Source organism: Balaenoptera physalus (assembly GCF_965194825.1).
Source record: "Balaenoptera physalus genome assembly, chromosome: 9".
In the NCBI taxonomy this organism is placed as follows: domain Eukaryota; kingdom Metazoa; phylum Chordata; class Mammalia; order Artiodactyla; family Balaenopteridae; genus Balaenoptera; species Balaenoptera physalus.
This window is the reverse complement of record NC_138888.1, coordinates 61,720,423-61,732,994: the sequence shown is the minus strand read 5'-3', so window position 1 is coordinate 61,732,994 and position 12,572 is coordinate 61,720,423. Positions and strand designations below refer to the sequence as shown.

The following is a 12,572-nucleotide window of genomic DNA, read 5'->3' as shown; positions in this document are numbered from 1 at the left end:
AGTTCTAGGGTATCTAGTGTGCAGCAGGGTGACTGTAGTTAATAATACTGTATTGTACACTTGAAAGTTTCTAAAAGAGTGGCTCTTAGAAGTTCTTAGTACATACACACAAGAAAAGATAACTGTGTAAAGTGACGGATGTGTTAACTAACCTTATTGTGGTAATCATTTCACAATATATATGTGTATCAAGTCATCACATTGTATACCTTAAACTTACACAATGTGATGTGTCAATTATATCTCAATAAAGCTGGAAACTTTTTTTAAAAAGGAATTGAAGATTGACATGTATACACTGATGTGTATAAAATTGATGACTAATAAGAACCTGCTGTACAAAAAAAAAAAAGGAATTGAAGATGTGTCATGTGTTGCAGTCCCTTTCACCAGTGACTTCTCTGAAAGTGACTGACTAGCTGAGGACTAGTGAAGTCCATCAAGGTACTGTTGAACAGAACTGAATGAGGAAGTATTAAACCAGAGGTAGCAGGAGGAATTAGAGGCCTTATGATCTGGAGTGTATGTGAGAAATGGGATGAGTCAGCCTCTTACCCTCTTCCCTGTGGCAGCCCTGGGCAGTGGGCCACCCTGTAGCTTCTGGAGGCTGTTGTTTACCATTTGCTATCTCCAGCTTCAGTCTCCATGAATGCCTGCCTGCACTTTCTGACCAAGGAAGCAGATGTCTTGACTGTCTCACATAGCTTTGCATATGTGATGGCAAAGTGATTCAAATATGACATTTTGGAGAGTAAATATTTGACCATCACTTTCCACTAGAGCCTGAGTGTGCTCTGCCTATGTAATTTTTAGTTTTGAGAAAAGAGGATAAAGCCCACGATAATAAAAAAAAAATCTGTGTTCCCTGTATTTTTATAATCATACTCTCCAGTCACTATTTGATTAAAATGGCATTAAAGGCTATTAAATGAGTATATAATATATAATTACAAATAAATGTTTTTTTAAAATTCGATAAGCATTTGTTACATACCTACTATTTTCTAGATGCAGAATGAATTTATAGTCTGGTAGGAGATACAGACAAGTGAACAAATAACTATAGTGTAGTATAATTATATTAACAGTTTGGGTGGTGTCGGAGGTCTTGGACCTTGTTTTTATCCCTCTTCCTCTCTGACACTCTCAATCAATAATAACTACCACTAATTGAGTATTTACTGTGCTACAGACACTTACTCTAAGCGCTCTATGTGTATCAGTTCATTTCATTTTCTAAAGAAATCTGTAAGATGGATGGTATTAAGTATCACCATCATCATCTCCGTTTTAAAAATAAAGAAATGGAGACTTGACGTTAAATAATTCACATTCGGGGCATGGAAGCAGTGAAGTAAGAGCTGCTGGAGGCCTGCCCTGCGGCTGGAGAGGCAGGATGTGTGTGAGGAGTGGTGAGGGGGAGGGAGGTTGGGCGGGTGGTAGCAGGTAGACTACACAGGGCGCCGCGTGGATGGTGAGGGAGAGGAAGGACCTAAGAATGAGTGAGCTCCTGGCTGGTGGGCGCAAGCGGATGCTCACACTCACGGCAGACCGGAGGTGAGGATGGAGCTGGGAAAAGGGCAGCCGCAAGGCATTTTGAAGGAATCTGTACCATCGAGGGAGCAAGTGCGGAAGGCTGAGTGCGAGGACTTTAAGTTCCCCTTGAGGGGCGGAGCCAGTGCCTTTTTTTCTTTTCTGGTCCTTGCATCCCCGGCGCCAACTGCAGTGCCTGCCGCCCCACTGCAGACCCTCAGTATTCATTCTCCCCTGCTGCATCTGGCTGGAACAATTTCCTGCTGGGTCACAGGGGTGGGGCCTCCCCAATCTCCTCCTCAGAATGCTCTCTCTCAGAACACCCATTACATGCACTGTCTGTTTTACGTATTAGTTCATCTTATTTCTTAAGCAGGTTTCTTATAAAGACTTGAAGGTAGTAGCACTGCTGACAGTAAACATATAAGTGAGATCATTGTTGGGTTCAGGCTGTCTCTTATTTGGTGGTTTTAGAGACCCTTCGTGAACATTTCTGATGTTCAGAAATCATATATAAGACATACTGTGTTCATCACATTGAGGATAAACAACAACATACCATTGACAGTCATTGTTTGCCGCCAAGCCTGCAGCCTCTGCCTTTTTTCCCTGCCTGTTCCTGAGCCTTCATTGATTTTGTGAGCTCCCAATATGCTTCCAATAAACTATCTTTTTGCTTAAACAAATAAAATTAAGAATAAAAATAAATGTACATGAAATACTGTCAAATGCTATCTATGTAAATATTAAAGGACTTTGAATAGTCCGTTCTTGTCTTTTGTTCAGTCACCCCTGGCACCGCTTTCTTCTGGGCACCTTCTGAGCAGTTGCTGGGCTTGATGCTGTAATGAGGATTCACTCTTTTGATCCATAGGACTGTTGTCACAAGCTGATCAGTGCCGTCCTCAAAAATTACACGTTAGCTGGGAGTGATTCAAAACTAACCTCCTTTTCAGAAAAAATATGAATAAAAATAATAGTAAAGTAACCGTCAAATCCTTCAATACATATAGTAATTATTTTTAGTTTATCTTTTTGATGGTTACTGTAAGCATAATAAATATCTACTACTGTCCTAAAAAGCAAAGCATTACTCTGCAGTTATTTAAATTGGTGCCTGAACACCACTAAAATTAAATCCCATGATGTTCAAGATTTTCCATAGTCAGTTTTACACTGACCTGTCCTGTGATTAATTACTTTGCTTGAGGCCAAATGAGTACTACTGAGTTCTGTGGTTATTGGGTGTTTATGCTGAAACAGCAGCCTTGTTAATTCTTGCAAATTTGCACATTGCTGTGTTCTTTCCTTTCCCCAACTTCTGCATTTTGTGTATCAATCACAGAGGCACCAGAGTATCATTTTCATAGTGCACTTGACTTATGCATTTTATGGTAAACTGATTATTGTTTTCCATCAAATGCATACTTGTTTTAACATTCAATGTTATCATATCTGTTTATAGAAATAATTAAAAAGTAGAGCAATGTCTGTTAGGAATTAAAAACTACGGCTAAAGGCTGAGGTTTTACCAGTATTGAAGCTATTGTCAAGAACCTGCGGGGTGGGGGCAGAACTCTTAAGGAAGTTTAAAAAGACTAATGGGCAGATTCTACTGGGCAGATTACGAAGAATACCAGAAAGTGATTCAGATATATGATGCTTTTAAAATGTACATTTCCTTTTTTGTTTGAGTTTTGATAGCAAAACCATCAAGGAAATAATTTATTTTCAGGTTGTAGTTATCTATTTTTACTACGTTTGATTGAATTTTGGAACGCAGAACTCCTGGCAATAGGAAAAGGTAAAAATCCAATATTAGGACCATTTTATCCCTGTCATATTCTTTTTCTGAGATAAATTTAATTCACTGTATGCAACTATGAAATAACTAACCTTTAACATTTTTTATTTTTCATATTTTTAAACGTTTCCATTTTAATTTTCTTAGGTTTTACTTAGTATTTAATATTTAATTTTATTTAATATTTTTAACAGTAACTATTACTACTTCACAAATCAATGTGCTTCTTTATTACTTCTTAATGTGGTAAGAACAGATTAACTCTATAGCTGACAATAGTGCCAAATGATGCACGTAATTCACTACTTTCTCAATTCCGTAGATATTTACTGAGCATCTACTATATGCAGAAAAGTTTGTGCTTGATGTTGCAAGGGGTACAGAAAACATCAACACTCAGCTTCTGCACAAGAGGTGAAGGTTGAGACAGATCTTGGTAACATATGAGATTGTACATCAAGAGGAAAAAGAGAGAGCAGAAAAAAATGTCTGTGGTTAAGACCTAAAGGATGCCTTTAGTCAGGTGGCAGAAAGAGAATGAAAAGATGGCCAAGGGGACAAAAAAGGAAAAGTCAAAGATATATAAAGATAACTACCATGTACATTTTAATCAAAGTGCCAAAATTAAAGGGTTTCAAGAGATCAGCATTTTCTGCAGAAGATCAAGGAGGATGCAAAAAAATTCACTGTTGTTGAAGAAGTTGGTCTCAGTAGTGTGGGAAGGGAAGCCAAAATCTAAGGGGTGATGTATAAAAATATTGATCAGTGCTACTTGAGGTCCATGGACCAGTGCCAGTCTGTGAAATGCTTGTTAACTATCCATGCTAATAATCTGCTGAATGTTAATCAGCTACATCATGAAATACTGTGTTCAGCTGCCAGTTTTTCACAGGAAGCCTTTCTCAAGAAGCGAGTAGTGAGTTTGTGTTCTGGCATGGACTTTATACCTTGTGTCTGATGGATAAGAAGCAATTTGAAGACAGCCTACTTTGAAGAGCAATGATACAGATAATAACAGTGTAGATATATACACCATTCCATATTTATTTTTATTTTTTATCCAGCTTTATTGAGATGTCATATAACATTGTATAAGTTTAAAGTATATAATGTGATGATTTGATACACCTATACATTGTGAAATGGTTGCCACAATAAGGCTAGTTAACACATCCATCACTTCACATAGTTACCTTATTGTGTGCGTGTGATAACTATTAAGATCTACTCTCTTAGCAGCTTTTAAGTCTGCAATAAAGTGTGGGTTAACTGTAGTCACCATGTTGTACATTAGATCCCCAGAACTTATTCATCTTATAACTGGAAGTTTATACCATTTGGTCAATATCTCATTCCCCCCAGTCCTCAGCCCCTGGCAACCAACATTCTATGATTGGTTTCTATGATTTTGAATTTTTAAGAGTCCTCTTATGGGTTGGCCAGAAAGTTTGTTCAGGTTTCACAGTAAGATGTTACGGAAAAACCCGAACGAACTTTTTGGCCAACCCAAGGTAAGTGAGATCATATAGTATTTGTCTTTGTCTGTCTGATTTATTTCACTTAGCATTATGCCATCAAGGTTTATCCATGTCACAAATGGCAGGACTTCCTTCTTTCTCATGGGTGAATAATATTCCCTGGTGTATATGTACCACATCACCTTTATCCATTTATCTGTAGAAAGACATTTAGGTTGTTTCCATGCCTTGCCTATTATAAATAATGCTGCAATGAACATGAGAGTTCAGATATTTCTTCAAGATCCTGATTTCATTTCCTTCGAATATACACCCAAAAGCGGGATTCCTAGATCGTATTCTATTTTTAATTTTTTGAGGAATGTACTGTACTGTTTTCCATAGTGGCTGTACCAATTTACCTTCCCACCAGCAGTGTACAAGGTGTCCCTTTTCTCTGCATCCTCACCAACACTTGTTATTTCTTGTCTTTTTGATAATAGCAATCTTAGCAGGTGTGAGGTGACTTATTGTGGTTTTGGTTTGCATTTCTCTGTTGATTAGTGATGTTGGACACCTTTTCATGTACCTGTTGGCCATCTATATGTCTTCTTTGGGAAAATGTCTATTCAGATCTTCTACCCATTTTAAAATTCAGATTTTTTTTTTTTTTGCTGTTGACTTGTATGAGTTATTTTTTTAATTTGCATGTTAACCCCTTATCAGATATATGATTGCAGATATTTTCTCTCATTCTATATCTTACTTTTTCATTTTGTTGATGGTTTCTTTTGCTATGCAGAAGCTTTTGAGTTTGATGTAGACCCACTTATTTATTTTTGCTTTTGTTGCCTTTCCTTTTGGTGTCAAATTAAAAAAATTATCACCAAGATTGATGTCCAGGAGCTTACTGCCTATGTTTTCTTCTAGGATGTTGACAGTTTTTGTCATGAAAGGATGTTGAATTTTGTTAAATGCTTTATCTGCATCAATTGAGATGATTATATATTTTTTATCTTTCATTCTGTTAATGTGGTATCTATCATGTTTAATTTGTGTATGGTGAACTATCCTTGCATCTCAGGGATAAATCCCACTTGATCGTGGTGTATCATCCTTTTAATGTTCTGTTGAATTTGATTTGCTAATATTTTGTTAGGATTCTTGCATCTGTATTGATCAGGGATATTGGCCTGTATTTTTCTTTTCTTGTAGTGTCCTTATTTGGCTTTGATGTCATAATTGCCTCATAAAATGAGTTGGGGAGTATTCCCTCCTCTTCAGTTCTTTGGAAGAGTTTGAGAAGAAATGGCATTAATTCTTTCTTACATGTTTGGTAGAATTCACCAGGGAAACCATTTGGTCTTGGGCTTTTCTTTGTTGGAATTTTTTTGATTACTGATTGAATCTCCTTGTTCATTATTGGTCAGCTCAAATTCTGTTTCTTCGTAATTCAGTCTTGGTAGGCTGTATTTATAGTAATTTATCCATTTCTTCTAGCTTATACATTTGTTGGTGTGTAATTGTTTATAGTAGTCTCTTATGATCCTTCGTATTTTGTGGTATCATATATAATACCTCCTCTTTTCATTTCTGATTACATGAACTATGATACCTCCATACAATGGAATATTATTCAGTGATAAAAAGAAATGAACTATCAAGCCATGAAAAGACATGGAGGAACCTCAAATGCATATTACTAAGTGAAAGAAGCCAGTCTGAAAGGTACTTAACTATATGACTCCAACTATATGGCATTCTGGAAAAGGCAAAACTATGGAGATAGTAAGAAGATCAGTCGTGCCAGGGCCTGCGGGGAGGGAAGGATATATAGATGAAGCATAGGTGATTTGGTGGGCAGTGAAACTGATCTGTGTGATACTATTATGGTAGATACATGTCATTATACATTTGTCAAATTCATAGACTGTACCTTAATGTAAACTGCAGACTTTGGTTGATAATGGTGTATCAATGTTGATTCATCAGTTTTGCCACACTGGTGAGGTATGTTGATGGGAAGGGGTTACGTGGAATTCTCTGTACTTTCTCTTGAGTTTCACTGTGAAGCTGAAACTGGTCTAAAAAATAAAATGTATTAATTTTTTAATGAAAGAAAAAATATTACAGGTACCTCACTGCTTTCTCATAATTGTTTTATTATTTTCTGGAAAGATGACCTTTCAATTCTTTTTTTTTTTTTTGCATTGAATGAACAATTAGATTGTGAAAATGAAACCTACCCCTTAGGGGACTAGTCAGCTTTAATATATAATAGGTCATGATTCTAAGAATAGCAGGAATGGATACGTTAAGATGGCGAGCAGCACTCTGGACATGGTCTGACTTGTTCTTGCATTAAAGGGTGTTACCATTCCTCTGCACAGTGCCCTGAGCACCTTTGTACGCAGGACATTGTACTGACTCTGCTGCAAGGGAATGGTGCAAATTCCAGTCTGAGTTTGACTTGGAAGGCAGAAGACTGATGCCCCAGCTCAAAGACCAGCAGCAAGAAAGAATTCTTTCTAACTCAGCCTTTTATTCTATTCAGGCCTTCAACTGATTGGATGAGGCCCACCCTCACTGGGGAGGGCCATCTGCTTTACTCAGTCTACCAATTCAAATGTTAATCTCTCCTGAAATGGAACCCTCATACACTGTTGGTGGGAATGTAAATTGATACAGCCACTATGGAAAACAGTATGGAGGTTCCTTAAAATACTAAAAATAGAACTACCATATGACCCAACAATCCCACTCCTGGGCATATACCCAGAGAACACCATAATTCAAAAAAACACATGCACCCCAATGTTCACAGCAGCACTATTTACAATAGACAGGACATGGAAGCAATGTAAATGTCCATCAACAGAGGAATGGATAAAGAAGATGTGGTACATAGGAAAAATACTCTTTGACATAAACCAGAGCAAGATCTTTTTTGACCCACCTCCTAGAGTCATGAAAATAAAAACAAAAATAAACAAATGGGACCTAATTAAACTTAAAGGCTTTTGCACAGCAAAGGAAACCATAGACAAGACGAAAAGACAACCTTCAGAATGGGAGAAAGTATTTGCAAATGAAACAACAGACAAAGGATTAATCTCCAAAATATACAAACAGCTCATGGAGCTCAATATCAAAAAAACAAACAATCCAATTAAAAAATGGGCAGAAGACCTAAATAGACATTTCACCAGAGAAGACATACAGGTGGCCAAGAGGCACATGAAAAGATGCAAATCAAAACTACAATGAAGTATCACCTCAAACTGGTCAGAATGGCCATTATCAAAAAATCTAGAAACAGTAAATGCTGGAAAGGGTGTGGTGAAAAGGGAACCCTCCTGCACTGTTGGTGGGAATGTAAATTGATACAGCCACTATGGAGAACAGTATGGAGGTTCCTTAAAAAACTAAAAATAGAACTACCATATGACCCAGCAATCCCACTACTGGGCATATACCCTGAGAAAACCATAATTCAAAAAGAGACATGTACCACAATGTTCACTGCAGCACCATTTACAATAGCCAGGACATGGAAGCAACCTAAACGTCCATTGACAGATGAATGGATAAAGAAGATGTGGCACGTATATACAATGGAATATTACTCAGCCATAAAAAGAAACGAAATTGAGTTATTAGTAGTGAGGTGGATGAACCTAGAGTCTGTCACACAGAGTGAAGTAAGTCAGAAAGAGAAAAACAAATACTGTGTGCTAACACATATATATGGAATCTAAAAAAAAAAAAATGTTACTGATGAACCTAGTGGCAGGGCAGGAATAAAGACGTAGACATAGAGAATGGACTTGAGGACACGGGGCGGGGAGGGGGAAGCTGGGGCGAAGTGAGAGTAGCAGCGACATATATACACTACCAAATGTAAAATAGTTAGCTGGGAAGCAGCAGCATAGCACAGGGAGATCAGCTTGGTGCTTTGCGATGACCTAGAGGCGTGGGATAGAGAGGGTGGGAGGGAGGCTCAAGAGGGAGGGGATATGGGGACATGTGTATGCATATGGCTGATTCACTTTGTTGTACAACAGAAACTAACACAGTATTATGAAGCAATTATACTCCAATTAAGATCTGTAAAAAAAAAAAGAAAATATTCCAACATGCCATATCTGTTTAATTGTATGTATAAACCTATGTATGCAATTGATTCATAAACAAACACATATTTGCTTTAAAAAAAAAAGATGTGGTACATATATACAATGGAATATTCTCAGCCATAAAAAGGAATGAAATTGGGTCATTTGTAGAGACATGGATGGACCTAGAGAGTGTCATACAGAGTGAAGTAAGTCAGAAAGAGAAAAGCAAATATCGTATAATAATGCACATATGTGGAATCTAGAAAAATGGTATAGATGATCTTATTTGCGAAGCAGAAATAGAGACACAGACGTAGAGAACAAAATTATGGCTACCAAGGGGGAAAGGGGTGGGGTGGGAGGAATTGGGAGACTGGGATTGACACATATACATTACTGATACTATGTATAAAATAGACAACTGATGGGAACACACTGTATAGCATGGGAACTGTACCTAATGCACTGTGGTGACCTAAATGGGAGGGAAGTCCGAAAGGGAGGGGATATCTGTATATGTATGGCTGATTCATTTGGTTGGGCAGTGGAGGCTAATATAACATTGTAAAGCAACCATACTCCAGTAAAAATAAATATAAAAAAATGTTAATCTCTCCCGAAACATCTTCATCACACACCCATTAATAATGCTTTACCAGATACCTGGGAACCCTGTGACCCAGTCAGGTTGACACTTAAAATTAACCGTCACAGACACTGTCTCTGTCCTCAAAGAACTTACAATTCTTAGAAAAGGTAAAACATACACACATAATTATAATTCAAGGCAGAATAAGACAGGAGCGTGTAACCTGAATCTCTCCCTTTTAGGGAGTCAGGTTTCTATACAGGTTCTACACAGGCTTCCTCTGACGCTGTGTCTCATGTGGCAGTCTGGCAGTCCTCTTTTGTAATTTCCTGCCTCCTGACTTTCTAGTCCCTTCTCCAATACCCTACCACTCTATACAAATTTAACTTATTTATTTGCTCTCTCATTCATTAATTCATTTCTTTAATCATTCATTCATTCAACGTGAATGAATGATAGTTATGTATTAGTTATGTACATAATGGTAGTTATGTATTAACTACCCACTAAGTGCCAGACATTGTTGTAGATTGTGAAGATGCAATAGTATATAAAACAGACAAAATTCTTGCTCCTAGGACACTTCCATTCTAGTTGGCCAAGAATGACTGTAAACAAATAGATAAGTATGGAGTTTGTCTAATGCGGGTAAAGGCTGTGGAGGACAACAGCAGGTGAGGTAGGCAGCGCTGGTCCTAGTGGTGGTGAGAATTGCCTCTTTTTTATAGGGTGGTCTGGGAAGGCCCACTTATAAGTGAAGGAGCAGGCTGTGTACTGCTTGTCAAGGAGCATCCCGGGCAGAGGGAACAGCGAAGACCAAGCCCTGCGGTGCGAGGCACTAGCAGTGTTTGTGAGCTGAAGGAGGACAGGGACCAGAGAGGAGTGAGCCGGCAGGGCGAGTGGCAGCACGTGAGGCCAGGTCACGTGTGACCACCTTGCAAGCGGTTGTTAGGGTTTTGGTTTTTGACTTCAGTGAGGTGGGAAGTGCTGAGACAATTTTGACAGAGATGTAACATCACCTGACCTGTGTTTTGAAAAGGTAACTCTCCAGTTTCTGTCAGGAGATGAGAGTGGATGCAAGGATTCTAAAAGGAGGCTCTTAGAATAAGACAGGAATGAGGCGATGGCTTACACTAGGATAGTGGGGCTGGAGGTGCTATGGACTCTTGGATGCATTTTGAAGGAAGGAAGAGCCCAGGGAATTTGATGGGGAACTGGTCTTAGAGTATGAGAGAAAGAGAAGTGGTTAAGGCTGATTCCAAGGCATTTGCCTAAGGCCCTGGAGGGGTGAGGTTGTCTTTACTATGATTAGGAAGATTGTGGAAAGACTAGTTTTGCAGTCATTAGGTTATGTTCACAGCAAAGTGTAGGCTTTATCACATGTTATCTAGCAGTTGTGCACATATGGTCGCCCCCACCAGGTGGAGGCTTTCCTGAGGGGAAGGGTTTCGGTGGTTGTCATGGGACCTCTGCCTAGCGCAGTGCCTCACACATGATTTGTGCTCACTGAACACTTGAGGAATGAATATATGGACTTTGCTGCAGGTGGATTACAGATTAAGTGCATTCTGGAGTCTGGTAGTGAAGATATGTAGAGTTGTGTTTTTATAGTGGCGGTGGTTTTTGTACAGATTTGCCATCAGTGGTCCTATTGGCTAGAAGTAGGGTATTATCTTTGTAATGAAATCATACAAAGATCTTCAGTCTCTGTGGAACTGAAACATCCAGCAAATGGTATTTTTATGTACACAACGTTGTGCCACACCAAGAGCTGGTCTGAAAGCAGCAGCTGGGAGCCTCCTCTAGCCTGATAGGGGCCAAGCGTGCATACTTCAACAGCAAACAATACAGTGGGGACAATAATAATAGTAATAGTAATAATATTTACCAAACCATTCTCTTTTGATTCTTAAAATAGCTGTTTAGGTAGGTGTTTTTATTCCTGGCTAAAACACCATGCTCACTACAGGAACTGACTGCATAGCTTTATATATATTTGGGTGTTAGCTATCTGGGGGAAGAAATTGATTTTTTTTCAGTTTCCTATATTATCTAGCAAAGTGCTTTGAGCATAATAACACAGTGAATGTTTTTGCAGAATAAATGAGTGAATAAGTAAATAATTTTGAAGGATGGAGAAAACATTGGTCTGTAGTTATCTGGGAGACTTCTTGGAATAGGAGGACCTTCCTGACACCGTAAAGTCCCAGGAGTGCTTTCCAGGCTGGAGAAGCATTAAGGTAGTCCTGGAGGTGGAGAGCAAGCAGAAGAAATCATGATAGCTTGTCTTGTTTTGTGGCAACCATTGTACCAATGAGTTAGTCTCGTTTGATTGTGACATCAACGAGATGTGATAGCTATTCCCACTTACCTAGAAGAAAATTAAGACTGAAAAGGTTGGGGAAGTGTCCCCAAATCCCACGGTTATTAAGTTGTGGAGCAGCAATGCAGAGCCAAGGCTGGCACTTCCGAAGCCCGTGTTTTATCATGTTGCTTATACCATGTGGCACATGGCACCCTGTCCCCTTCCCTCCGCTGGCAAATCGGAGGAGGGTCCTGCCACGAGCTCCATTTCCGTCAGTTCCCTGGAAAGCACACCGGGGCTCAGGGAGCTGCCTGAACTCCTTGAGGCTGGTGTGCTCTCAATTCCTTGACACGACTCTGGGGTATCCCTGGTTGCCTATAATAATTACACTTTTTAAGGTTTCACATAAAAAACTTAATTTAAAAAAGATAAGTTGTACAGCTTAAGAGCAAGAAAGAGAATATATTTTGTACTCCAATAAGGAACTCACATTTTTATAAGAAAATTAATTATAGAGGCAGTATAGTTTTAGACTGAGACCAATCTGGTTTATAACAGCTTTCTTCCAATATTTTCTGGCTGTGTATGTCTTTGGGCAAGTGGCTTTATCTCTAACTTTCATTTTGTCCTCCAAGTGTAAAAGTAGGTAAATTGTCACTTACTTCATGGGGCTGATGTGGAAATTAAATGAGATAATAAATGTCAGGTGCAAACCAAAGGTCTGAAACATACCAGATGCTAAATTGGTGGTTTACTGGTATTAGCG

The 12,572-nt window shown here is 38.7% G+C and overlaps 1 protein-coding gene across 8 annotated transcripts in view; it reads left to right on the top strand.

Moving 5' to 3' along the window:
- KLHL32 (kelch like family member 32) overlaps positions 1-12,572 on the top strand; it is a 233,644-nt gene that overhangs the window by 58,264 nt on the left and 162,808 nt on the right. The gene's annotated exons all lie outside the window — the stretch shown is intronic.